At 37.8% G+C, this 24,889-nt stretch overlaps 1 protein-coding gene across 5 annotated transcripts in view; it reads right to left on the bottom strand.

Annotated features, from left to right (window-relative positions):
* The window catches only part of MARCHF1 (membrane associated ring-CH-type finger 1), a 236,410-nt gene that overhangs the window by 145,887 nt on the left and 65,634 nt on the right, over positions 1-24,889 (bottom strand). For 4 of the 5 annotated variants that reach the window (XM_040554929.1, XM_040554927.1, XM_040554928.1 and 1 more), the window contains one exon: positions 16,356-16,434. The gene's annotated coding sequence lies outside the window, so the exon portion shown is untranslated. Of the gene's footprint in view, positions 1-16,355; positions 16,441-24,889 lie in introns of those variants that run through there. The other variant, XM_040554935.1, reaches the window with a different exon arrangement.

Genomic DNA, 24,889 nt, shown 5'->3' with positions numbered 1-24,889 from the left:
ACAACAGGAAGTTATTTGCTAGCCCACCTGCTGCTGTTACTGGCTACATATAATTAAACAGTATGACCAAGGGTGGCTTTTTGGTGGTGGTGTTTTTGTCTGTTTGCTTTATGCACATTCAGGTGCGCAGTATACTTGAGATTACAACATGAATCATGCACTCTATCATTATTTGACAAAAAATGAAGACACATGCACAATTTGTGATCGAAAATAAAACCTCACAGCCAGGTCCATCTGTGTGAATATCAGAAGTTTACTTTCAGATAACATCTTTCATGTTTGCTGAGCATTAGCTGCTTTGTGAACCTCAGGTGCTGGAATGCTCAAGGGACTTGAAAAAATACACGATACTGATTAAAAATTCACATGAATATTCATTCAAAACACTTTTTATAATATATTTTTATCAACTTCCTACAGGTGCCTATTGCTTATTATATTGCATTTTTTCCTTTACTTTATATCTCTGTCTTGTAGACTTAAAACACTGCCAATTCCCTCCTATTCTCATTTACAGTGACCCCTTCCTCTTCCCCTCCTTCAGAAATACGTGGCTAGAGTTTTATCTCTGGCTAAATACTCGTATTCCAAGAACTACCATTTCTCTGTTGTTTATATATATATATTATATATATATATATAATAATAGAATAGAATAATAGAATATATATATATATATATATATATATATTCTATTCCATAACCAGCTTTTATTGAAAATGGTTCAATAAAAGAAATCTTCTGTATTGAGGAAATTGGAAGTTTTTAGCCTTACGTCCAGTCTGCATGTTGTTTGGCTTTGAACCTTCTCCTACTGCTTCAGAGGGAGGATGGTTCATTGCCAAGACGATAAAGATACCATTAAATTAGAACAGCAAGGAGTTTGCAAAGATCTGTGGAGATTTACATTACAGAGGTGGTAAATTCCCTTTAAACTCAGTAGTGGTTTTGACCCACAAAATTTCCTAGCCTCATAATTTTAAGAAGACCATATGCAAGTGAGATGTATTATGCTTCTCCTTAATGCTATGAAACAGATTAAATGAACTCTAATACTGAGATTGATTTTACCTTAAATTGTGATTCAGGCATAGGATTAAATCATTTTGAAAACACAGACTTCACGTTCTTGAAAAACTGTGTTTAATATTGAAATATTTCACAAATTTAAGACTAAAATCTGAGCCATTGTAAATGGGTACCAATCCTAAATTATTGCCACCTATTGTGCAATTTCTACTTAGAAGGAAGTAAATTCCGTTTTATTTGCTTACTTTGTTACCCAGTATCTCTTTACTTCTTTTGCTAACAAATTGAAACTGCTGTGAATTTAAATGCTGGTGTTTCATTATGTAAGAAAATTATTGATGTTTTTCAATTAAAAAGTAAGCCCACAAGGCACTGATGCCTGACTGATACATGGGGTCAGCAGCCTTGTTTGCCAGAGTAAACCGATATGTAAGTAAAGCGAAGAGAACTTCAATGTAAATGAGCCACCAGAGGGAGCTCATCCAGCCTTCTGAGTATAATAGACTACATTGACTTTGGCAAAAAGTTAATTAAACATTTTTTCTAAGGGTTGCTGACTGAGTTCAAAACAAAGCACATTCCCTGGCTGAAACTCTACATGCCTGAGAAGTCTAATGTAATCAGAAGACGTTGCTTCTTTAACAAGCATGGAATACATTTCTGATTAAATAAAGATAATTAAGTTTAGAAACACATGCTACAGCATTCTCCTACACATGCAAACATACACTAGCCTTTTCTTCTCTGTCCCTATTTATCTTCTCCAAATAAAGAGAACTCCAAAGTATTTTAAAAGACAAGTCAAAAAACATGACATTTAGTTTCACCTAACAGATGTATACCAAAAGCTAAGCCAGATAACCAAATAAAGGGTACTTATTTCTAATCAAATTTAATTTATTGTTATGATGCTTACAAAATTCTGTAATTAGTTGTTACACTTAGATGGACACTGACAGATTACATTTGAGTTGTCTATCACAATAGAGTTGTTTCGTTTCAAATTTTAGGGGACTCAGATTCAGAAAATTCATTCCTCAAACTTCTGTTCCAATGGGTCTGATGGTCACTAAGAAACTTATCAACATTATTCAAAGAGATGTACTAAAGTAAGAACTAGTCAGTTTTTTACACGGTGCTCATTGATCAAGTAACCAAGAGTTTCGCCTGTTACTATCCCATGAAATCAGGGGTATAGTAGTGGTAATTTGGGTGTGGGCAGGAGGACAGAGGACAATAAAATTACTTCCTCAAGTAAAAGCACCTTTCAACATACACAGTCAGACAAATCTCTGCAACTCTCTCTAGATATTTCTGCATATTATATACATTAACTATACATAATTATCTCCAATTAGCATAACCCTACCACAGACTTAAATTACATATTTGTTTGCATACCCATTATCAGCTTCCTAAAAGAATAATTAAATCTCTCTTGCAATGTTTATCTGATGTCTACCTGGATGCTTTGCTTTCAAAGATGAGGTTCAACTTAATGTGCTATTACATTTATTTGTTCCTTCAAGATTCAATGAAAAACTGAACACTCCTCAATACCACGTGAAAGTAACTTTTTATTGTGAACTTCTGTGCAATGTGAGGATACTACAAAAACCACCAATACTTAAGCACTGAGATAAAAGCCAACCTGAGAAGACCCATTCTTTAAGTTTCAGTAGGCACTTCAGAGTGGTGAGCCTCCCTGCCCAGCTGTTTTACCTTTGGTGAGCATGATTTTTCATCGCTTGCCCACGTAATCAACAACAAGCAGGACAAAAGTTACAGCTGTTGTGCAAAACACGTTATGAAGTCAACCTTCCCAAGAATATTTTTGAACTAAACAAGCATAACATCCCACTGAAAAACTGTGTTTTTAAGACAGTCAGAAGAGATCAATACAAACTTTAATTTAAAAAAAAGATGGTCAGATTTGTCTGATCTCCTGCTTAAAAACAGCTATTGAAATTCATTCTCAGGATTGTAGTAAAGTAAGATTTACCAGCCTGCCCCCTCTTCCTTATGCTATAAGCTAGCCAGTTTCTTCACATCACACACATCTTGATATTTTGTACTGTACTTACCATATTAGTAATTATCACAACAATTTTTCAAGCAGAACAGTTCTAAGATTCACTAGGAATTTAGGGTGTAAAATAACATTTTATAAAAACCTGTAAAGCCTCTGGTCGGGAAATAATCAGTAAACAGAAAAAGATAGCAGAAGATGAAATTCTTAAGACAGTTTTCTCTACATGGACATTTTGTGCTCACTACAACGTAAAATCTGTCCCTGTTCAGAAGTCCGTGTAAGAAGACAGCATCCCTATATGGAAGCTTAAATTTCACAGCTCCTCAAAATTCAGCAGCAGAGTGACTTCCACACACCAGCAACGGCTCTTGCGCTATTTATACTCTGCAAAAGAATACCCCCAACCCCCTTTCACAGCTCAGCTTCATGAAAATAAGATTGTTTTCCAATAGCTCACCATCATAGTACCAGGGTTAAGCAGCCACCTGGAAACCTGACAAATTATGAGGCACATTGCATCATCACACTGCAGAGAATATTAGCTTATTTTGTTGTAGGATTGTCAAGTACCTTATTCACTTGTTCATGCTCAAAACTAGGGAAATCCAACATCACTGAAATGAATAAAGGCTTTGGACAATATCACTATTAGACTATACTGTGTCAGTTTAATAGGCATCAGATGAGAAACATGCTAATAACTGCGGTGTAAAAGATAAGGACTTGCAAACAATAAAACTTATATAAGAGAGCGTTTCTGAATTCTGCATGTAAAAGATCCTCCTCTTTGGGTAAAACTTATTTAGTGCATAAAAATAGGATCTGTCTCCGGGTTTCCTCAAGATTTGAAATAAGTTAAAAGCCTTGCACCCACTGTATTCTGAAGACAATTTGGCACCAAATTCCTTGGAAAACCCACTATGATGGCATTTGAAAACTGTAGCCTTTTTACTTAGTAATGGATTGAATCTATCCTTGGAAGATTTCCTCCTTGATTGAGTTTTCTTCAAACAGAATTAAGTTAAATGTTGGTCTTGCTGTAAGAAAGGCACATTAGATATCAAACATGATTCATGATAGCAATGAACCAGTTCAGTCAAAAAAACAGAAATCTAAGAAAGTGCTTTTGAAATGGAAACCAAACGTTTCCTAACGTCAGCAAAATCTCCATTTTTCAGCCAAACATTGGGGGTGGGAGGCACCGTTATTAAATTCCTTCAGGAAAGGCTGCATGCGTAACATTTCCATGTTTCCCAGAAGGATAAGTCTCAAAGCACCTTGAACTAATCCTGTACTTTTAAATAGTCACAAAAACTAATTATGCACATCCTGTTCTGATTATCATTTTTTCTACTATCATCCATTGATAAACTTATAGATTTTAATACTTAAAGAATCATTTACTCCCCCCCCCAAAAAAAAAAAAAAATCAATTTCTTTAATAGCTTTTAGAATTTTATTCTAGCTAGCTCACCTCCTCCAATATCCCTCAGCTGTCTATCAAGGTATTTTATAGTCTAAATCTCATCCAACTGGCTTTTTCCAGCATAACCAGTAACCTTGAACCAAGTTAAATGAAAAAGCATAGCTCTCTTATCCCACTGAAATTCTCATCTCAGACAGAAAGCACAGTTAAAAAAGGCACTAAGGAAACCTGAAGTGACACAGCAGACAATAAGACCTATAATAACAACACAGTTACATGCATTTACCAAAAATACTAGAAACCTGATGTCTACGAGACACAAAGAATGAATGAAGCCGCTCTGTTCTCCACTATTACCTAGCTAGGAACGAAATCCTTTTCACAGCCTGGAGACGTTGCTATCCTAACTACTTAAAAAAGCAGAGCCACAGGATTGTGGCACCTCAGGCACAGCTATTAGTGGCGCCTAAGGCACAGCTATTAGTGGCACTGGGTCAAGACTTTCATTACATTCATGACGCAAAGATAAATTTTCCCTTTCTGCTGCAGGCTGTGAAGTCCACCCCTGGATGCAACTAATTGCAGGTACAAATCTGTTTTTAGATCAAGTTCCACAGGCGCCTTACGGCTGCAATTCTGGGAACCATTTGCTTTAGAGAAGTGCTGAAATCCCCTGCTGTCCCCTAAGCATGAGTTCCTGCGGGTAAACGAGCAACAAAAAGCTGAGAAGGGTTCTCCTTTGAATTACACAGCCCAGTTTACTCAACAAACTTGCTAACCGTAGATGGCACACGTCTAAGTGTCTGGTTCCATAAGCTGCCTGTTCAATTATGGTTGTGATTTTTTCATTTAGCCAACATTCACTATTTTTTGCAAGTTTCCTGGCAAGCTGCTTTTTAAGAAACATTCTTTCAACTGGGACACACAGGATAAATGGAGAGAGGAAATAAGCTGGTATGTTCAAAAAAAAAAAAAAGCTACAACTGTACAACCTTATTTTCAACCCATGTGTATTTTGTACATTTAGACGGGACACACTCCCCCAGGAAAAGACTATTTCTTTATATGCATGTCATATTTAGAAAATTAGAAACCTGGTCTTATTAAAATTAGACCTTTTAAGCAAATCAACATAAACAGACTTTTTTTTTTCTTTTTAATGACAAAGGGAGAATAAATTCACTGACTTGAAGGGACCTTTATAGCCCCTTCCACCTCCCACTTCTTGCAATAATAACAATGCTCAACTTCTGTCTGCAAACACCAGTTATTTCTTCCATTCAGAGACCATAATTAATTGTGGGTGTTGGGGTATTTTTATTGCTACAACCAAGGCAGCCCATAGCTATGAATCACGTTAAAGTAAACAAAGAGTATTATAGATACAACCTAATAGGATCAAATCAAAGCTTTGCATAATCAACAGAAGGGAGACTAGGGAGGATGAATGGGCAAAAATTATGCTAAAAACCCAAGTGAAACAGAAAGCCTGTCATGTATTGCTCTCTCCATTTTTTGAGGAAACTGTCACTGTTTTACAGAGACAGCTGTCACAAGGTCATAAATATTCAGTGGGAACACTCCCAACCCATTAGGCTCACTTACACAGTCAGAATCTACAAAACTTCCAGCCACAGAAATAGAGATGAGAAGGACAGGCCATTTAATTGGGGGAGATGAATGAAGAGCAAAAAAGGAGTCAAGTAATGAATGATACAGAGGAAAAGTAGATGAACTCTGTCAGGATGGAAACTAGGAAAGGAAGGGCCTATTAAATGAAACTTTAAGGACAAAAAATCATAAACTGTAAAAGGATGGAATTCTCTTAAAGCACAACATCACAGCCAAGAATTCAGCGGCAGGTTGTAGGTCAGGCCACCGTGACACTATGAATCAGCAGACAACTAGACATTTTGTTGGGAGAAGTGTTTCTAGGATACGTTGGCAAAATCCAAATTTAGGTCTTAGATAAGACTAGGGAGAGCTTATAAAATAATAATTTTTAATTATTACTGGTTGTGAATACATTTCTCTGGATGGTTTCACATCTGCCTGCTTCAAAGTTTTTACATGGCATCGTTCCAATTTATAATAATAATATATTACTACAGCTGTACTGAAATGTGTATCTCAAATATGACAAAACTATTACTCGTGGTGACCCTATTAGAGCACATCTCTAAAAACTGCTTTATGTGGACTGAAAAAAAAACCTGAAAATTAGAGAAATTTTCCAGAGAAAAAAAGAAAAGAATGACTTAATTCCTTTTAATCTGTTTCTCCCATTGTAACTCTGCTTCTGCATAAGTCTTCTCTGTTTTGGATATTCAGCTCCTTTTCAATAGAGACCATTTCTAGCTGGTTTGCAGGACAAACTCTGCAGATCCCCCCCCATAACCTGCTTGACCAAGACTACCAGACTTTGACTCAAGGCATTTCTCATCTGTCCCCACCCCCTGTCCCCCAGGATGTCACCTTTTTTTTTCTTTTAATTCTGCAATTCTGTCTTCTGTTTTAAAAAACACAACAAACCTTAATGATATAAAGGATTTGTGACTGTAGGAAGCTTCTACTTGAATTTAATCCTCTCTCACAAATACCAACAGTGGTAGAACCATCATTTCTCCTCTTTATTTTATTAATCTTTTCAAAAGCTGTCATGCAGCAATGCAACCATGACTTCACATTTGGCATTGATACAAAAAGTCAGGAAGGGATTTTTCTTCCCTTTAGCTCACCAAAAATAAACAGTATGAGTCCAGGGCTCCTCTGCCTGGGAGTCTTGGTAGGGTCTGTTTGTAGCAGATGACAATAGTTACCAGCCCAGTTCCTAACCAACCACAAAGCCCACTGGTGCTAGAACACAGACTGGCATCTCTGGCAGTTTCTCCGCCAAGTTCAGCTCCTTGGTTGCATTTGTACATGTACAGGACCTGGCAAGGCCTGGGACTGCAGCACCGACAGCTGTGCTATGCTAGGAATGGGAGGTGGCGATCTTGCACGAAACCTTGTTTTAAAGGTCTTCTACACACCTCTGGATAATACGTTGCTGTGGTTTAACCCGGCCGGCAGCTAAACACCACACAGCCGTTCACTCACCCTCCCCCCTCCCTCTCTGGGATGGGGGAGAGAAACGGGAAAGTGAAGCCTGTGAGTTGAGGTAAAGACAGTTTATTAAGACAGGAAAATAATAATAATAATAATAATAATAATAATAATAATAATAATGTGTACGAAATAAGTGATGCACAATGCCATTGCTCACCACCCGCTGACCGATGCCCAGCCTATCCCCGAGCAGCCGGCCCCCGCCTCCACCCCGGCTAGCCACCCCTATATATTGTTCAGCATGACGTCAGATGGTATGGAATACCCCTTTGGCCAGTTTGGGTCAGCTGTCCTGGGTCTGTCCCCTCCCAGCTCCTGCTGCATCCCTAGCCTGCTCGCTGGCAGGACAGAGCGAGAAGCTGAAAAGTCCTTGGCTTGGTGTAAGCACTGCTCTGCAACAATTAAAACATCAGCATGTTAGCAACATTATTCTCATCCTAATCCAAAACATAGCACCCTGCCTGCTACTAGGAGGAAAATTAACTCTGTCCTAACTGAAACCAGGACAGATATATATATGCGTGTACATATATATATATATATATATGCACACACACATACTATGTACACTGCTGGGCTAGTCAAGAAAAAAAAACAAGCTGCTGTTAGCAGTTAATGCTCGTAGTTAACAGAAAGCTGCAGACAGCAACACAGACCAGATTTTTCAGCTTATGTACTTTTTAGATTACTGACTTCTTACAGTTATTGATCACAAAATAAAAACTTACACAGGAAACATTGTTATTGACACTGTTCTCTCATCAGTTTGACAGGCATTTCAGATTTCTTTTTTACTTAGTTTGCTGCTTAAATAACCCTTCTGGTTGTAGTCATGGTCACTTTGAAACTATTACAAAGCAAGACCTGTATAAAAAGGTCTATATTAGAGTATGAGGAGTACAAAAGTCATGCAGAATCTAAAAATTCAAGCAACCCATGAGGGATTACTGCATAGTTGAAAAGCAGTGCCATTACAATGCGTGCGCGCACACAAGATTAAAAAAAGCTTCCAGCCACATAGACCTGACATGCGTTGAGAACTACTTATTTGTGAAGCAAAAGCACCTCTTAACATTACAATTCTGTTTTCTATCTAGTAAATCCTTATGACTCCCGCAGTGCAGCCTTGTTCTAAACAGACTACAACAACAAACTGCAATCAAAATAGTTACAGAATTATCAATTTGCCTCTCCCATTGAAGTTTAAGCCAAGAAATCATACTTTTTTTCAGGAAACTACAGAAGTGGCAGCAGAAGTGGAGACTCTTTAGACCATTCTCGCATGAATCAGCCCATAACAACTGTGGTGGCTTCAGTCCATTACATTGACAAAATGCTCGTAATTATCCTCAGAGGCTTTGTGGAAGGCACGGGAGGCCACAGGCATTACAGCTCCCCAGACTGTATCAGTAAACTCTGGCAGGAGTGACCCTGCAGAAAGCCGTTTCCCACAACTGTCGCCCTTAAATCTGCCTTCAGAGGAGGAAGGTGCAACGCTTTGTGCCACATCAACAGAAGGAAAGAAATCCTAAGTCGCTTCTCGACCCGCACGAGGTTTCTCGGGAGTGCTCTGCCGCCGCTGGGCCAAAACAAGCTGCTCTCAGCTCCACAGGTGAACGTCCCAGGGCAGGGACTCAGGAGGGGCTGCCGAGCCTCCTCTTTCCCCCCGACTGCGCAACCCTTCCACACTGCCCAAATTACTGATACAGGAGCTGAACCTTTTGGCTGCTGGGAGGCCGAAACACAAGTTTTTTGTCTCAAGGCAGCTACTATGAGAAACAGATGTACAGCATAACAACACCCGATCTCAGGTACTAGCGAAAGCATTGTTTAGATAAGAGCAGAAAAATAAATAAGGAGCAACACGGCCATTGATGCTGAACAACCAACAAAAGACGGCTCGCAGAGCTGTTACAGATTAACACTTCTCAGGTAAACAGGAGTCATTCCAAGAAAAGCCAGTTTAATGGGGAAATTGGTTCAAAGATGATTTAATGTGTAAATGCTACCATTTCGGGTGGAACAAACATAGGAACTGAGGATGCTAACAGGTAACCTGAGCAGTTTGGGGGAATTATACCGATGCTGTAGGTACAATACGCCTTTTTATCAGTGTAAGGACAATTTTAACCAGTTAGCAGGAATGTAAGTAATGGGTGGCATATTGATCATGAATGAGTATGTGCTAACAGAACTGCACAAAACCTGACTTGCGAGGTCTAAGCACCTGCACGGCACACCGTGAAGCTGGCTGACCGGCAGAACCCGTGCTTTAACCACCTGCTGCTGCTGCAACGCTGCAGAAATCAGGGAGCCTCTCAGATACAAACCTCAGCTGGAAGCTACGGGGGACTAATGTAATTTCTGTCTCTGCATTTGTGGCTCAGAAACTTAGAAAAGCTCCTTTCAGCTTTGTATTATTAACACCTGAGGGATGCTGCCTTCTCCTCCCCTCACCCCCACTTCCCCATATCCAGCATCCCCAATGATGTACCCCAGAAGCAAGTGCATGGATATACATTTGCCAGCTGCCAGACCTATTTAGCACCAGGAACAGCAACACTCGCCTCAAGAAGCTTGACTGATGTGTGGGAATGAACACACTATGGTTTATTACTATTCGAGCACATGTCTGAGTCCAGATACAATGAAAGCTTGACTTTGGTCCCCTTCACAACTCGCGTGGCAGAACAGTGAAGCAGGAGAAAGCCACATGTATGGCGATCGTCGATTTGCAAGGCAGCTTGCAAAATTCTCCAGCTTTCCTTATCTCCAGAAACTAAAGCAGGCCTGGCTACTGGCTCATGAATGCTGCGTCCAAATCACTGGCACTGTTTCAGTAACTACGCGTGCATGCTGACACTGCCTGAGATGTAGGAAATTTACTCCTCAAGCAAAACACTGACTGCTTACTGACCCAAGTAATAAAATATTCTGGTTTAGTTGCATTCATACTTTTTTCCTGTGTCATCAAATTTAATTTGTAAGACATCTTTTCTTGACCATTGCTTTCATTACTCCTGGTAGAAATTTGGTATCAAGCATTATAAAAGACACAAAAGTTTCTCAAAGCCTGTCCCGTTATTTCACCCTCAGCAAATCATAGCTGTGTCTGTCTGATTTTAACAAGGCATGAAATTATACCTCAGCAGAGTAAATTAACAAGCAACACCATGAACAGGTGTTGTATTTCTTAGTGTCATCAGTTCAGACAGATCAATTTATATTTCTCAGTACACGCTTTATTTAAAGAAAAAAAACCTACGTAATAAGTAATGAAGCAAAGGATGAAAGACCTTTGCGATAATTTTATTCTTCTTATTCTTGCAAGATACCTTTGTACAAGCTTATGATCAGGAAGATGCTTACAGTATGCAAAAATGCTAAAATTAAAACTTGTATTCCCCTGAATATATTCACAGAAGTTGACACAAAAGCATAAGCCAGGTAGCATAAAAGATTAAAGTTCAAGTCTAAGTTTAGTTCAGAAAGACAAAAGAGAGACACGGGGAGAGCAGTGAAAGACTCATCTCCAGTGACCACTGAAACCTTAATTAGAGCTGTGCGAGACACTCCTTGGAAATTAATGTGCTCTTAGGGTCTCACAATCTTCTACAATAATAAAATCAACTCTGCTCTTCACCAGTATCGCATACAGTTTAAATTCTTACTATTGATTTTGGCAGCATACTTTTGGCTTTTCATCTGGGTTAGTTTCATCTTCTGTAGGAAGATCTCTCATCAGCATCTCCAAAAAAGTGACCCAATCCTGTATTCTCAGTGGAAAACAAGAAAAGGTATTTCAAACTTTTTTCCCAGGGTATGAGAAGAGTAGTGGGAAAAGCCAAGAGCTCCAGAGATCCAGCAGGGGAAGTATTTAGAGAAAATGAGGAACTCTTGTCATCGTGCATCAGCAAAGGTGCCTTTCATAGAGAGGAACAATTCACATTGTTGTCTGCGTAAACAGAACTTTTCTGCTCTTACTTCTGTCAAAACGAATGGCTTCTATAAACATATAGAAGTATACTTTGTGCTACTATTTATTTTACATGGAGTTTATTAAGATGGCAAAGGATTTGGTATTTTACAAGCATGGGACAGAAGTGTCAATGGTCAATAGCTAAATATAGAACAACCCAGCCGCGGGGTGAAAAAGGGTAGAAAAAGATTTCTGTTTTCTTATTTGTTCACCAGCTAACATTAATAGAAATCAAATATGCCAATTCCCTTTGGAAGAAAAATGTAATAACTACTAAACTGATCATAATGAAATAATTGCCACCATGACCTACACATCTCAGTACGTTATATAGTTACTTGTGTGTATATCATGAAAGGCAGTTTTACAATACTGATCAATGTATTTGTAAGACTACCAGATACAAGAAATGTGTAGCAAATACTTTGATCAATATCTGAATTAGCAGCGTTGAATTATTCTAGCAGAAAGACTTGAGACAAAGAACTTGGAGCTCTCTCATGTTTTAAAATGTTCCATTTCTCTCTTTCAGCAACCTGCGCTCAGAATATATAACCATACCCATATTCTTCCTCGCATGCTGTCTGTTCTCTGTTTAAACCAATATGACGGTCAAATACATGAATTATAAAATCAGCTGCAGCCTTAAGTACAAAGCTACATACATGTTGCTTTGAGACATGCCCGTGTGATATTGTCCCTGGTTTCTTTAACAGGAAGAGAACAGATTTAGCACTGAATACAGAGATGTATAGGATGTGAAATTAGCCAGTACAGCCATCTGTGAAAATACAGAGTGCTGCCATAGCTTCATTAACTTATTGACAACCAATTCAAAAGATAATTCAAAGAAAACAGAACCAGAATTGCTTATCTACAGCTCTCCAAGTAAGATCTAATTGATTAAATAAGGTATGTTATTCCTTCTGGCCTGCCTATAGTACCAGTCAGAAGTTATTCCACACAGAAAATACCTTATTACTTCTTCTGTTAGGCCCTTATTAGATCAACAGTCAATCTCTAGAACCTTTTCTCCTCTTATTCTCAGTCTTTCTCTTTGAGGTGTGCTGTCAGAGTGAGCAGACAATGAAAATGGTATGTCCAACACTTAAAAAAAAAAAATCTGTATTGACTGATGTCAATCCTACAGAACTGCTAGTATGTTTATCTAATCATCTTGCAAGCTTATTCCTGCTCAGGTTATCCAGTAAGAATTATTTGCAGAAATTCTCGACAATATCCTTAGCATTTTCAAACGCCTACGGTCTAAATTGCACAAACAGACAATTAAGAAATTAAGTTCCTGACAGCACTTCAATACAAATAGACTAGAGGAAAAGTACATCCTCCCCTCTGTAACGCCACCACATACAATCCAGATGCACAAAACAGTACTTCAGTGTCCTGGCAAAGTGATGGAGTGGAGCCTTTGCTCGTTCTTGCCAGAACACCCGACAGCACAAGCACTACAAGTGCAGATTAGAGATGGATAAATGTCCACTAGTGGTAAGGACGAGTGACAATTATATTTCTGGAGCAGCAGGTTTCAGAAAAACAAGCTGTAACAGCACTTCCTATGAAACGCAGTTCTTTAGCCCATGTGAATAAGAAGCAGATGTTTTTTGGCATCCTTAGTTGCACTGCAACCCACCTCAATTCTCAAATCCCTGGTCTCCAACGCAACCTGCTATACCATACAAGAATGATACCGCATGAAGGATTTTTACATCAAGTGCACAAGCATCTTCAGCACTCCTGAAAAAGTGAAGTTATACCTAGATGAGAATGCTCCGTACAGTTGCAAAAATTATGACAATGGAGGTTAGGACTATGGTACCTTTGTTGTCATTTATTAATGCCCAGACTCCACTAATATCTGGTGTATGAGAACATTCGCTCTTAATACGCACCAGAAAGAGGTTCATTGGCATTTAGGGGGAGTAAATATGGGATCACTTCTTAGGCAAGGGATGAAAATATGCCTTCATGCTTGCATATTGCCAGGTCTCTATCCAGACTTCGGAACCATCTACAACTATATTGTAATAGAGAACTAGTATTTGAAATGAAAAAAAATAATAATTGTTGCAATTCTGATTACTCGGCAGCCAGATTCAGTTTTCATTTCTGTGGCAGGCACCTGAAATCATAAAAGCTGGGATTCGTGTCTCCTAAATTTAACCAGCTGCAATTTCAGCATGCAGCTCAAGGCAGACTACTTTAAAAGTGGGGCTGCAGGCAAGTTACCCTCAGTACAAAACCTAAAGCACAAATAAGATAATAAGCTGATATCTGCACAGGCAAAGCAAAACTAAGAAAAGCATTATGCGGAAGACTTTGCTCCGCTAATAAAACAGCATACAAATCCAACCAGTGGTTCAGATCTAGCATCTCTTTTCATGGCACTGACTGGAAAGTAGTAGAACAGACTCACATTTAGTATACTTTAATGAACAATAATGCACTACTAGAGGAAAAGGTCATTTCTACATCTAATAGCTTCCAACAGCTAGCTTGTAAAATAAAAAATCCATATAAAAACAACTGAAATGCATTTACATTTCCCATTAATACTGAATTGTTAAATAATACATCAGTAAGTTGTTGTTTTTTAATATTTAGATCTATATCTCATATTTTCACATCCAAAAACATAGAAGATTTCAACGATATTGTATGTTTCATATTCTATCATATGCTTTTGCAAACATTTTATACCAGAAAAAAAAAGATATATTTTCTGCTATTTTCACACACAGTCAGATCTGTTTAAATTAGATGGTAATTTGGGTATTTCCAAGAGTCAAAAACATGCACTTGTTGTCTGGAAGGCTACACGTGTACCTTACAGTGCTCAACATGTAATACAGCTCTCAGCTTTAGCATCCTATCCATGAAATGACTACTCTCCATGTTCTCCCCTAAGACTTTTCCAAGCCCATTTCTGTACTTTGTCCCATTGCCTAACCTTCAATGAATACATACCTAAGAGTACCTCATACATATATATATATACACACACACACATTTGAAGTACGTGCATTTCTCAGGCAGACAAAGGGATGAAGAGAGAAATTAAAACGAGATGATAGAGTTCAAATAAGCTAGCCAATTCTAACTTCATCTCACATCTTTTCAGTTTGTTTCTAATGCTACTGTTAAGATGCTGGAAATCCACTTGCCCAAAGCGTACTAGGTAATTAAATCTAGCAAATAATACCAAAAATTTGACAAATTCAGATATTAAGGCAGCATTATCAGAGCAGCAGTTTCCCTTCTCTCTTCCTTAACTAATCATAGAAGTCTTGAAATGTCCTGGAATACCCTCTCCAGATTCTTTGATAAAACTGAAGGAAACGCTTCAATGTTAATACACTTAGGATAACAGAGAAGTAATAGAATGAAGACAATAATGTCCAACTTTTACTTTACAACACAAAAAGCAGAACTCAGATTTGAATTTCTAATAGATATTCTTGTATCTCTACTTAATTTGTGGTTGTTTCAGCAGTCAGAATAGTAAAGAAACACTAAGACAATGAATTACTTTTTCAAGAAAACTAGAAATAAATCAAAGCACATTCTGATGCCTCATAAAGAGCTTGAATTGTGGAAGATTAGCATTTGCAGGTTTTAATTTAGTTGCAGGTTGTTGCAAATTCCCTACACAATGCCCAGAAATAGGCATTGCTACTTTTTTCAGTGCTAGATACCAAAAAAAAAAAATAGAATAGTTATTTTTAAAGTATTAACAGGCACTGCCAACTTTGAAACATTAACCGTTAATACTGTCCCTTCTAGAGTTTTCAAGAACTTGCTAATTAGATCATGCTTACTTAAATTATAATAATTATACAAAGATGAAAACTAATATACTGGTTCAACTCCAGCTTGCAAACTTTTCCTGTAAACTCCCTATTTCTTTCAATATATATATTTTAGACCTATTTATATATAATGCCTATGTATGAACCATTACAATTCCCCATCACATAGTTTATATTCAAATAATAAATCCTGACTGGGACAAACAGCTTTTGAATTCTGTTCTCAGCTCTGCCAGACACATGAATCTGAAAAAATCAATAGTCACTCTGATGCTTTTGTTTCTTTGTGCAAAATGGAGCTTCTAATATTTCCCTTGCAGTAGTGACCTAAGGGCAAGTTCATCTCTCTCACTCACTTAAATATTTTGACGTAGACACCCAGACTCAAGATGAAAACAGAAGTTTAAATTCTTAAGTGGAGCTTGTTAAACCATGTATAGAAAATTAAATGTCTTCTCTATAGCTTAAAGAAAAGTCTTTGCTACAAATAGCAAGACTGTAAATGGTACTATCATATCATTTAATAACTGTGGGAAAAGATAACCATTCTGTAACAGGTCTGAGTCACAGCAGGCATCTGCATGTGCAAGCTTGGCTAAATAATTTTTGAATGGAAAAGTTTCATACTCTCATACAAATTTGGTCATTTTCTACCTTTCGTTCAGAGTTTCTGAAAAATAAGGTATTGCAGTTTAGCATGCACCAAACTGCATGTGTAACCTGTAATGATACAACATAAAAAAAACTTAATCATTAGATTCAAATAATTAAGAGAAAAATGTCTGCTCTTCATTGAAATACAGTAAATTAATAATGGCAGGAGTTCAACATAAGGCTTTTGGCAGGGTTTTTTTCACATTCAAGCTGCAAGTCAAAATGCTAAAATCAATCTTTTTTTTTCCAGTAATGTGAATATAACTTAGTATTTAACAACAGAAAATAAAAACTTACATGCAAAGCAATCTTTTAGCAAATTTCTGCTATGACAGAGCTTCACATGGCCCTTCACATTACTTCCTGGGTTCATTTCCTGGAACAAACAGAAACAAGACACATGTGAAACTAGCTATATCATGCTGAAATGTCATATATGTATACGCAATAGCCTTAAATCACGCTATGAAATAAACTTTGAAAAATATTTTAATCCCGGTGTCTTTCAGGTGGTACAAATCTAACATAACGCTTCTGGACTTGAAAGGTAGTTTTAATTAATGTTTGCCAACTCCTATGCCAGATACTGACTTCCATCCATCTTTCTGCAGACTCTCAAATTGATTTGAGATTAATTTTTGATCTCCCTGAGCACAAGAAAACCATAGATGATTTTCCATTTGCTACCCATGCTAGTGGAAAAGGCCTTTTTGCAACCTCTTACATATAGGTGTAAGCAATTGCAAAACACTAATCAAATATAAAATCTAATAAAACAAAAAGACCAAAATACGTAATTTGTTCACTAATAATGTTTTTACAGATATTTGCTTGCTAAACAAAAAATAAAATATATAGTACAGAGCTGTCAACTCCAAAGGACCTATTGAGCTTGTCCAACAAGCTGACAATTAGCCGACCATGAGCCAGCAACGTGCCCTTACAGCAAAGAAGGCTCCCAGCAACCTGGGCTCCATTACAGAGTGTCACCAACTTGTTGAGGGAAGTGACCATTCCTCTCTGCTCTGCACTGGTGAGGCAAAATGCCAGGCCCGATCCCAGGCTCCACAATGCAAGAGAGACATGCATACAGGAATAAAAGGGCATGAAGGTGATTAAGGGACTGGGACATCTTCTCTATGAGGAGAGGCTGATAGAAATGAGGGCCTTGAGCTTGAAGAGAAGGCTCAGAGTGACCTTATCAATGTGTATAAACATCTGAAGGGGCGCAGAGTAAGGAAGGCAGAACTAGACTCTTCCCAGTGGTATCCACTAAAAGGACAAAAGAACACAGGACCAGAGTAAAATACAGGAAGTCTTGTTTAAACATATAATTTCATTTCTTTTTCCCTTTTACTCTGAGTGCGGTCAAAAACTTGAAAAGGCTGCCCAGGCTTGGAGTCCTTGGAGTGTCCATCCTTGGAGATATTCGAAACCCAACTGGACAGAGTCCTAGACAACGTGCTCAAGATGACCCTGCGCTGAGCAGGGTGTTGCTCTATCTCAATAGGTCCTTTCCAGCCTCAACAATTCTGTGATTCTGTAAAAGTGCTTTATTTAACTGGTCCCTGGTTAAAATAAATTGAAAATAGGTTATAATTAATCACCCATGAAATGTCTTTTCTGAGGTGCATGAAAAAAAAAGGCCGATCTCACTGTGCTTTACCTAGTGTAAAAGGCGTACAAAGGTTATAGCTGAAAGCTAACAACACACAGTACTCCTGACATTCTGATCCATTTAATTGTAGAACAGAGGCTATAAAACTTTCCCCAGTAATTCCTGCCTCAAACTTTCCTTGTTTTCCGTAACTACCTTAAACCAGTAGAAAATACACGAATATATAAATTCTGGAAGATATTCACATGTGATATTTAAAGTGGATTACCAACAAACACATCAAATATATTTTGTTTCATAATGAAAGAATAACCTAAAAACAAACACACACTACTCTCAAAAGAATTCTTTAACAGTGCTCTAGAACTGTCAATCAACCGACTGGTGTTCAGTAGTATGGTATTTCCTGGTATTTCATACTAAATGAAAAGACTGATAGTTACAGGGGCAGCCACGGGTTTAGGATTGCATGAACCAAAGAACTGGTTCAATATATGTGCAGAAAACAACCCATGGAGTAAGCTTTGTAACTCAACAAGATTCGAAGCACAGATACGCTGTAAGTTAAAAGTCTGAAGATTTGTTTTTGTTTTTACTGATAATGTATTACTTTGGGGAAAAATCCTTTAGCAGCGTCAGTCATACATCTTCATGAGAGCAGATTTTCTTATTTTTTCAAAAAAAATTACAAGTTTGCTTTTCAGTTTTTGAAAAGATATGACTACGAAATATATTTCAAATTCTCGATCTTCCTAGAGAAAAATTCAACAGCATATGCCTATTTTATTCATTGCCAGAGAGAACAAAGGATATGCGTTAAAGAAGCATACAGTACATTTCTATACGTACCCGCTCTTACAAGGGCAGGTTGTGTGTACACCACCACACGGGTATCTTTTGTGTTCGTGTTGCTAAGGAAACCAACACTCTGCCAAACCACTACAAATGTATTCGAGTTCTTAAACAGGGTGGGTATTATTTTATTTTTTTTAAACACAGAAATAAAGCTAGCATATAAGGCTACAGAAGAGCTCTCAATAGCCAAGAGCATGTTACGCCAACACAATTACAATACCCGAAATACAAAGTTTTTCCACTCTATGGTGTTTGTGTACTTGGCTTGTCCAAAAGGCAGTAGGTTACAACATAAAGTTATGACATGATTGGTTTTGCATATGACAGAAGATGGGGCAGATACACTCTGAAATTTTCTTTGGCTTGTTAAAAAGTCAAAAATTTTAAGAAACCTTCGCTACTGATCTATTCACAATGGACAGCTGTTTAAATTGAATTGCGTAAGATAAAATACCATGAAGATATACTATCCCATTTAATAAAAACAGAACAAGTTTGCCGTGAAGAGCTGTGTTTTGAAAGTTGTTAGCAGTGTACCCGTTAGAGAAGGACGACTCAAGGAATTATGTTCCATAGACTTGAGTTCATGTTTTCCTGCTGTTTCACAGAACATTACACAAGCTCTATTCAATACCTGTATCTTTTTTATCTATCCTGGTCCATCTGCTCTGCAAATGTTCTTGCAAAGCAGTTTCCCATAGCAACATCAAATATCACATAGACCCAGTCTTCTCCTGAAGCACTTTAACTGATCCACTTCTGAATTTCAAGCAGCATCTTTTTTTTCCTGCAGTACTTAAGTAAATAATAAATAAATGGAGTATTTCATCAAACAGAAAACACACATGAATGGAAGTCATACCCATGAGTATAACCCCAGAAAAGCCCACAGTGACTGCCTACTTTGAGACAACTTCAGTTAGATCACCTACAAACCATTAATAACCCATTTTTTTCATCCTCTTGTTTACAATGATCAAAGAAACCAAAATAAGAGGAAAACTTCTCAATACATTTTTACGTGAGATAAAAAAATAATAGTAACAGCAATTTCCTAAAAATACCGTACCTTTCACCTGAGAATCTATCTTGAGAATCCCTGCTCCACTTTTAAGAAGTAGTAAGCATACATAAGATTGATTTTAAGTGAAGATCTTCTGAAAAAATCTCTTAAAATAAGCACTCAAGAAGTCAGTAAATATCATAAATTAATTTTGAGCACACTGGTTCTGTGAATTCTGGTGAATCTGTAACAGAGCTGTTGTGCAAGCTATAAATTAAGGAGTTCAGTAGGCCAGTTTTCCTAATTCCTAATATCTGCATTTTAGATTTGTCTACCCAAAACCACCAGAAGCAGCTAGGAAAAGGCCCTACGGTGAGTGAAAAGGTAATCAAACTTTCTGGGTCACTTCTGTACCACTACATTGTATTTCATAACTTTGAGCTACTTTAACAATATACTACCTATTTTGGTATTCTCAGAACCAAAATAAACGACAAGATGAACTTCTCAATATTTTTCTACCACCACCACCTCCTTTCACCTATACATTTGCTTGGTTTATTCTTGGTCTTCCCCAGCCATTCTCTTTTGCCCATCATGGAATTTGGCCCCAACAGACTTCGTCTAGATCTCTGGTCTGCACGATGAAGTTCTTCTGTACAGCAATTCTGATGCTCTTACATGGAAAGGCTTCTCTGCATGCCTTCAACATGAATAACACTAATGGCTACATAGCAAATCTGGCATTTTGAGAGAGCACAGAAGAGATCCACAAGAGGAGGACGACGCAGCTATCTGCTGCACATGCATGAAGTCCAGTTCACTTTACACACACCTGCAAGCATTGCTGGACAGAATAACCCAACAAACAAATAACAAAGCTCTCTGCCTGCATATAAGGGCACCACATAAATCTCTCTCTATATTTAAAGCCACAATATTACACTGAGGTGAAGTTACCTGCAACCTTCCTGATGATTTTGTAATACCAAATCGGCCAAAGTACCCTGCTTGCAATTACCAACAGACACAACTTCCATCTATGAGGTAAACAACAGATGCATTTTATTACTACAGTCGTAAAAAAAAAAAAAAAAAAAAAAAAAAAAAACAACTTTATTCTGCATTAACAGTTCATTAAAATATGTTCAAGTTGATGAGTACTATGTTCATGATTTCTAACACATCATTTCTTTCTCCAACAGAAACAAGTAGAAGCACTTCTACCATCACTCACTAAGGCAACGCTAAAACCCAGTAACTCATTCCTTAATTGTATGAACTTAGCAGTGCATGTGTTTTATTATCCTTTATTGTATACAACTTATTTTTAGCTATGGTTTTCTTACAAACTGATCTACACATTTAAGACAAGAATTTCAGCCAAAACTACAGTGAAAGTTGTAAGCATATTACTACAAGTTTTCAAACCACAATTGCTCTGTTTACTTCTCCACAGATCTCTGCCTACTTTAGTATACCATAGTATAAAATATCAGTGATAAAATTATCAATAATAGTCAGATCATTACATGCAACAGATGTATGTGAATTATAACTAAAAGCTAAAAGCAGAGGATGTATTGAAAAATATTTTTCAAATATGCTACTTCAAAAGTAATGATCTAAACCAAGAATAAAATATGAAGTCTTTAAGGACTAACACCTTGCTTTTTCTGACGGTGTGTGAAAGACTATAAAGCCTTTAAATTATTAGAATCTATTCTAGAAATGGCTAAGCAGCCAGTACCGTATTCATTTATCCTTTGTCCTTTTAAGCTTTCAGGGTGCTGTGTAGCCATAGTAACTATCCCTTTCCTCTGTGAAATCCATTAGCTGGTTTCAATCTGGAATTGAATACTACCATAAAATCAAAGCCAAAGATTAAAAAAAATATGATTAAAAAAGATTCCTGAGACAAGTATTTATTTTAAAAGGATCCTGAGACAAGTATTTATTTTAAAAGGAGTTTCTGCATCTTTATGCTTTATACGTAACAGCAAAAGAAGTCAACAGGTTAAAGGGACATCAAAAGATAAATTCAGAATGAATTTAGAAGCTTGGTCACCATCAGGGGTGACACAATACCATCTCCAACTAGACCTGACAGAAAAAGCTAGCTGTCGTTCACTTTAAGCCAGTCACTGCGACTGGCCGGCTGGCCATCAACCCTTTCCAACAGCAGCCTGAAGGTGCAAGCATTAGGAGACTGCAAGTATTAGGAGACAGAGTTCTGCACTGCAATTCAAATGACAAGAAATGGAAAATCTTGGATTCCTCTTCCACGCAGACAACTTTGAAGGAGGGCAGGTGTTGCAGAAGGATAAGCTTTATCCTAGGCCCTATTCGGATGAGTTTTGTCATGACAGCCCTGAATGACTTCAACCCCAGCTCAGTCCCGACACCTGTACCAAGTAAACTGGCCTAATAGCATTGCCACTGTTTGCTTGAATCCTCATTACCCCCAGTGACTCCTGGGGACTAGGAGGAGCTACACTTTTCAGCAAGGAAGAGGCAAAGTGTTGGAATATATTCCACAGGCCACTAATTTAAAAATCAAGGATTCCTTGAGTCCAAAGTACTGGATATTACATTCCTTCACTAAAAATTTTCACTGCCTTCTCAGCTGTTGAACTGTTAGTTCCAACTCTTGATTTGATTTCATACTTCCACCCACTGCCGCATAGATAGAACCAAACATGACTCAGACAAAGGTGAAGTATCTGCCAAGGTAAGAAAGCTTTATTAGCAATTTTATCTAGCATCAAATGTGTTCCACTTATGATGGGATTCTAGAATAATAAAAAAGCTTCTAAATTCAGACAGCGTTACACAAAGCACTATTTGAAAAAAATTACTTCAATGTACAAAACATGAAGATACACTCCTCTCCAGTGACTTGGCATAAATAGTGGATGTTGACATTAAGCACAAGAATATTACCGAAGAAAAACACAGGCGTAAAATAGGAGCAAGTTCTTTTGTCACATGTCACAGAAGAAAAAAAAAAAAAAAAGGTGAAACTTCTGTTTGTTTTGAAACTGAGGCATGCTGGAACCAGGATGGGCAGAGCCCCTGTGCACTGCCCCAACAGAAGCTGAAGTGTGCCTGTACAGACAGAGGAAAGGGCGGATTCCCTCTAACAAGAAAAAAATGAAGAAATACTGGCATTTTATTTCCACTTTCTAGCTCCTTATTCTGTTATTGCTGTTTTATAACAAGCAACGACACTGAAGAGTAAGGCCATGTTCATGTAGGATAAAGAAGGTTCACATGATTATTTCTGAGAGGCACTCAAAATTGCAGAAAGGTAATCACGCTTGCATTCAACTGAAGAAGAAAAACGAGATTTCATGAGGGTTACCTGAATCCAAAAATTCTACTTTTTTCCCTCTAATGTACAACTCCTGGCTTCATTAAAGTTAATAGCAAAACTCCCACACACTTCAAAGGGGACAAAGATTTCATTCTATACATTTTTATGACATATGAGGAAAGTAAAGGTGATGTTTTCTGTCACTACGGTGGAGGACAAAGTCACGTCAGAGTAGCTCATGTGCCTGACTTGGCGAGTCCTGTCTTGTTCGGCTTGTCCCAGCTCTAAAGCAGAAGGGCAGCACATTTCACAGGTCACTCTGTGAAGCCCAGGAGCAGCCCCAATCATTCCTGGGAGTTCAACACAAAGAAATATGCAGAAAATGCCTCTTTGCAAATATTTGTTGTGCTGTCTTTTAAACAAAACCAGAGGGAGACTGGCTTTTACTTTAGAAGGCAGTAAGCATGTTGTGGAAGGCAGGGACATTCATAACGGTTAAAACATTTTGACATGACACAAGAGATCCACTTCGAATTTTATCCTAAGCACCAAGATATTCAAAGCCACAAACCTTACTACTTAAAAAAATATATATATCACCAAACTTCATCAGTGATGAGCGTGCTATTCCATCCAGTCAGGTTATAGAGCAACGTACTTTCTATGCACATTGGCAGCACAATCTGTGGACAAAAATCTTTGGGGAGGAGAGCAGGACACACCGGTACTTTCCTTTTTCCACCCAGTATTATTGCTGCAAAGGGCTTATGAAGGAAGTGGCACTGATGGGACAACTCACAAAAAATTAAATCCAGCACTGGGAACAGAAATTACCTGAAGGTGGAAAGCTGAAATAAAAATTCATAAAAACTGGAGATTTGATACAATCTGAATAGGGGTACGTGCTCTCAGACAACTTGCAAGTATTGCTACAAAATCCACTGAGAGGTTCTGCAAGCAGTCCAACTTAGAACGCCTTGAAAAACAGAGGTAATTTTCTACTCCCACAGGCTTCGTACCAAAATATTGCACATCATTCTCTTCGAACACGCTTGTTTTTGTAATTTCACCATTTACCTAAACTTTTTCCATAAAGATTTTTTAAAATTCAAAAGCTATTGTTCCATCCTTTTCTAATTGATTTTCTAGTTTATCTAATAAAACTAAAGAAACCCCAAAACTTAAAGCCGAATATTTTCATAGCTTCAGTTTTCACTGTATTGAATTCTAGGGGTTTAATGCCTCTAAAGCCCTTAGAATATTCCGCAAGCCTTATATGATGAGGTAGACATCTCTAAAACCTATGGCCCCAATTAAACTTGGAAGAAAACTAGTCATGGGAAGTTTAATTTTCCTTGACATTAGGAAACAACAGATGCCCCACAAATAACACATCCGTATAATATCTTTATCTAAGGAGGCACAGAGAGGTCGTATTTTTGTGTCCAAGGATATTACTTCTTTCACAGAAGCCTCCCTCCTCACCCTCCAGTCCAATGCTGCAGTTGTCATAGTTACCATTTCACATGGCCATAGGCTGAGTAATGTTCTCACATTCAATAAAACCCCAAAGGCTATGAGCTTGTAGAATATTTCAAGATTTGTGCAGAAATTTTGCCATGAAATTTCACTGAAAGACAGGCAGGTGCCAAGGCACGCGCAGACAAACGTCTCTTCTTGAAGAGCGGGTATTTCGTCTACAGTGCCACCACAACGAAGGTGGAGGAACTGGAACCATGGCATGACTCATTGATTATCTTCTGATAATTTAGACATGTAATTTTAATGATAATCCAAGTGGATTTAAACAATGAATCGGATCCAAACGTAAGCAGGTTTCTCTTTCCAAATTGAAAAAAAAAATCCTAAATCATTCCTAACTCTCAACACAGTAATCAGAACCTGACCCTCCACATAGCTCTTACGGGTTCCTGTTTCCCTCCACGCAGTTTCAACACATTCCAATGAATGAGAGCTTAAATCAGGAGCACAAAATACACCAACAGCAACCATTCTCCTCAGCCATTGGGATGAGGAAA

Source organism: Cygnus olor, chromosome 4, assembly GCF_009769625.2.
Source record: "Cygnus olor isolate bCygOlo1 chromosome 4, bCygOlo1.pri.v2, whole genome shotgun sequence".
Taxonomy (NCBI): Eukaryota; Metazoa; Chordata; class Aves; order Anseriformes; family Anatidae; genus Cygnus; species Cygnus olor.
This window is presented reverse-complemented; position numbering and strand designations above follow the sequence as displayed.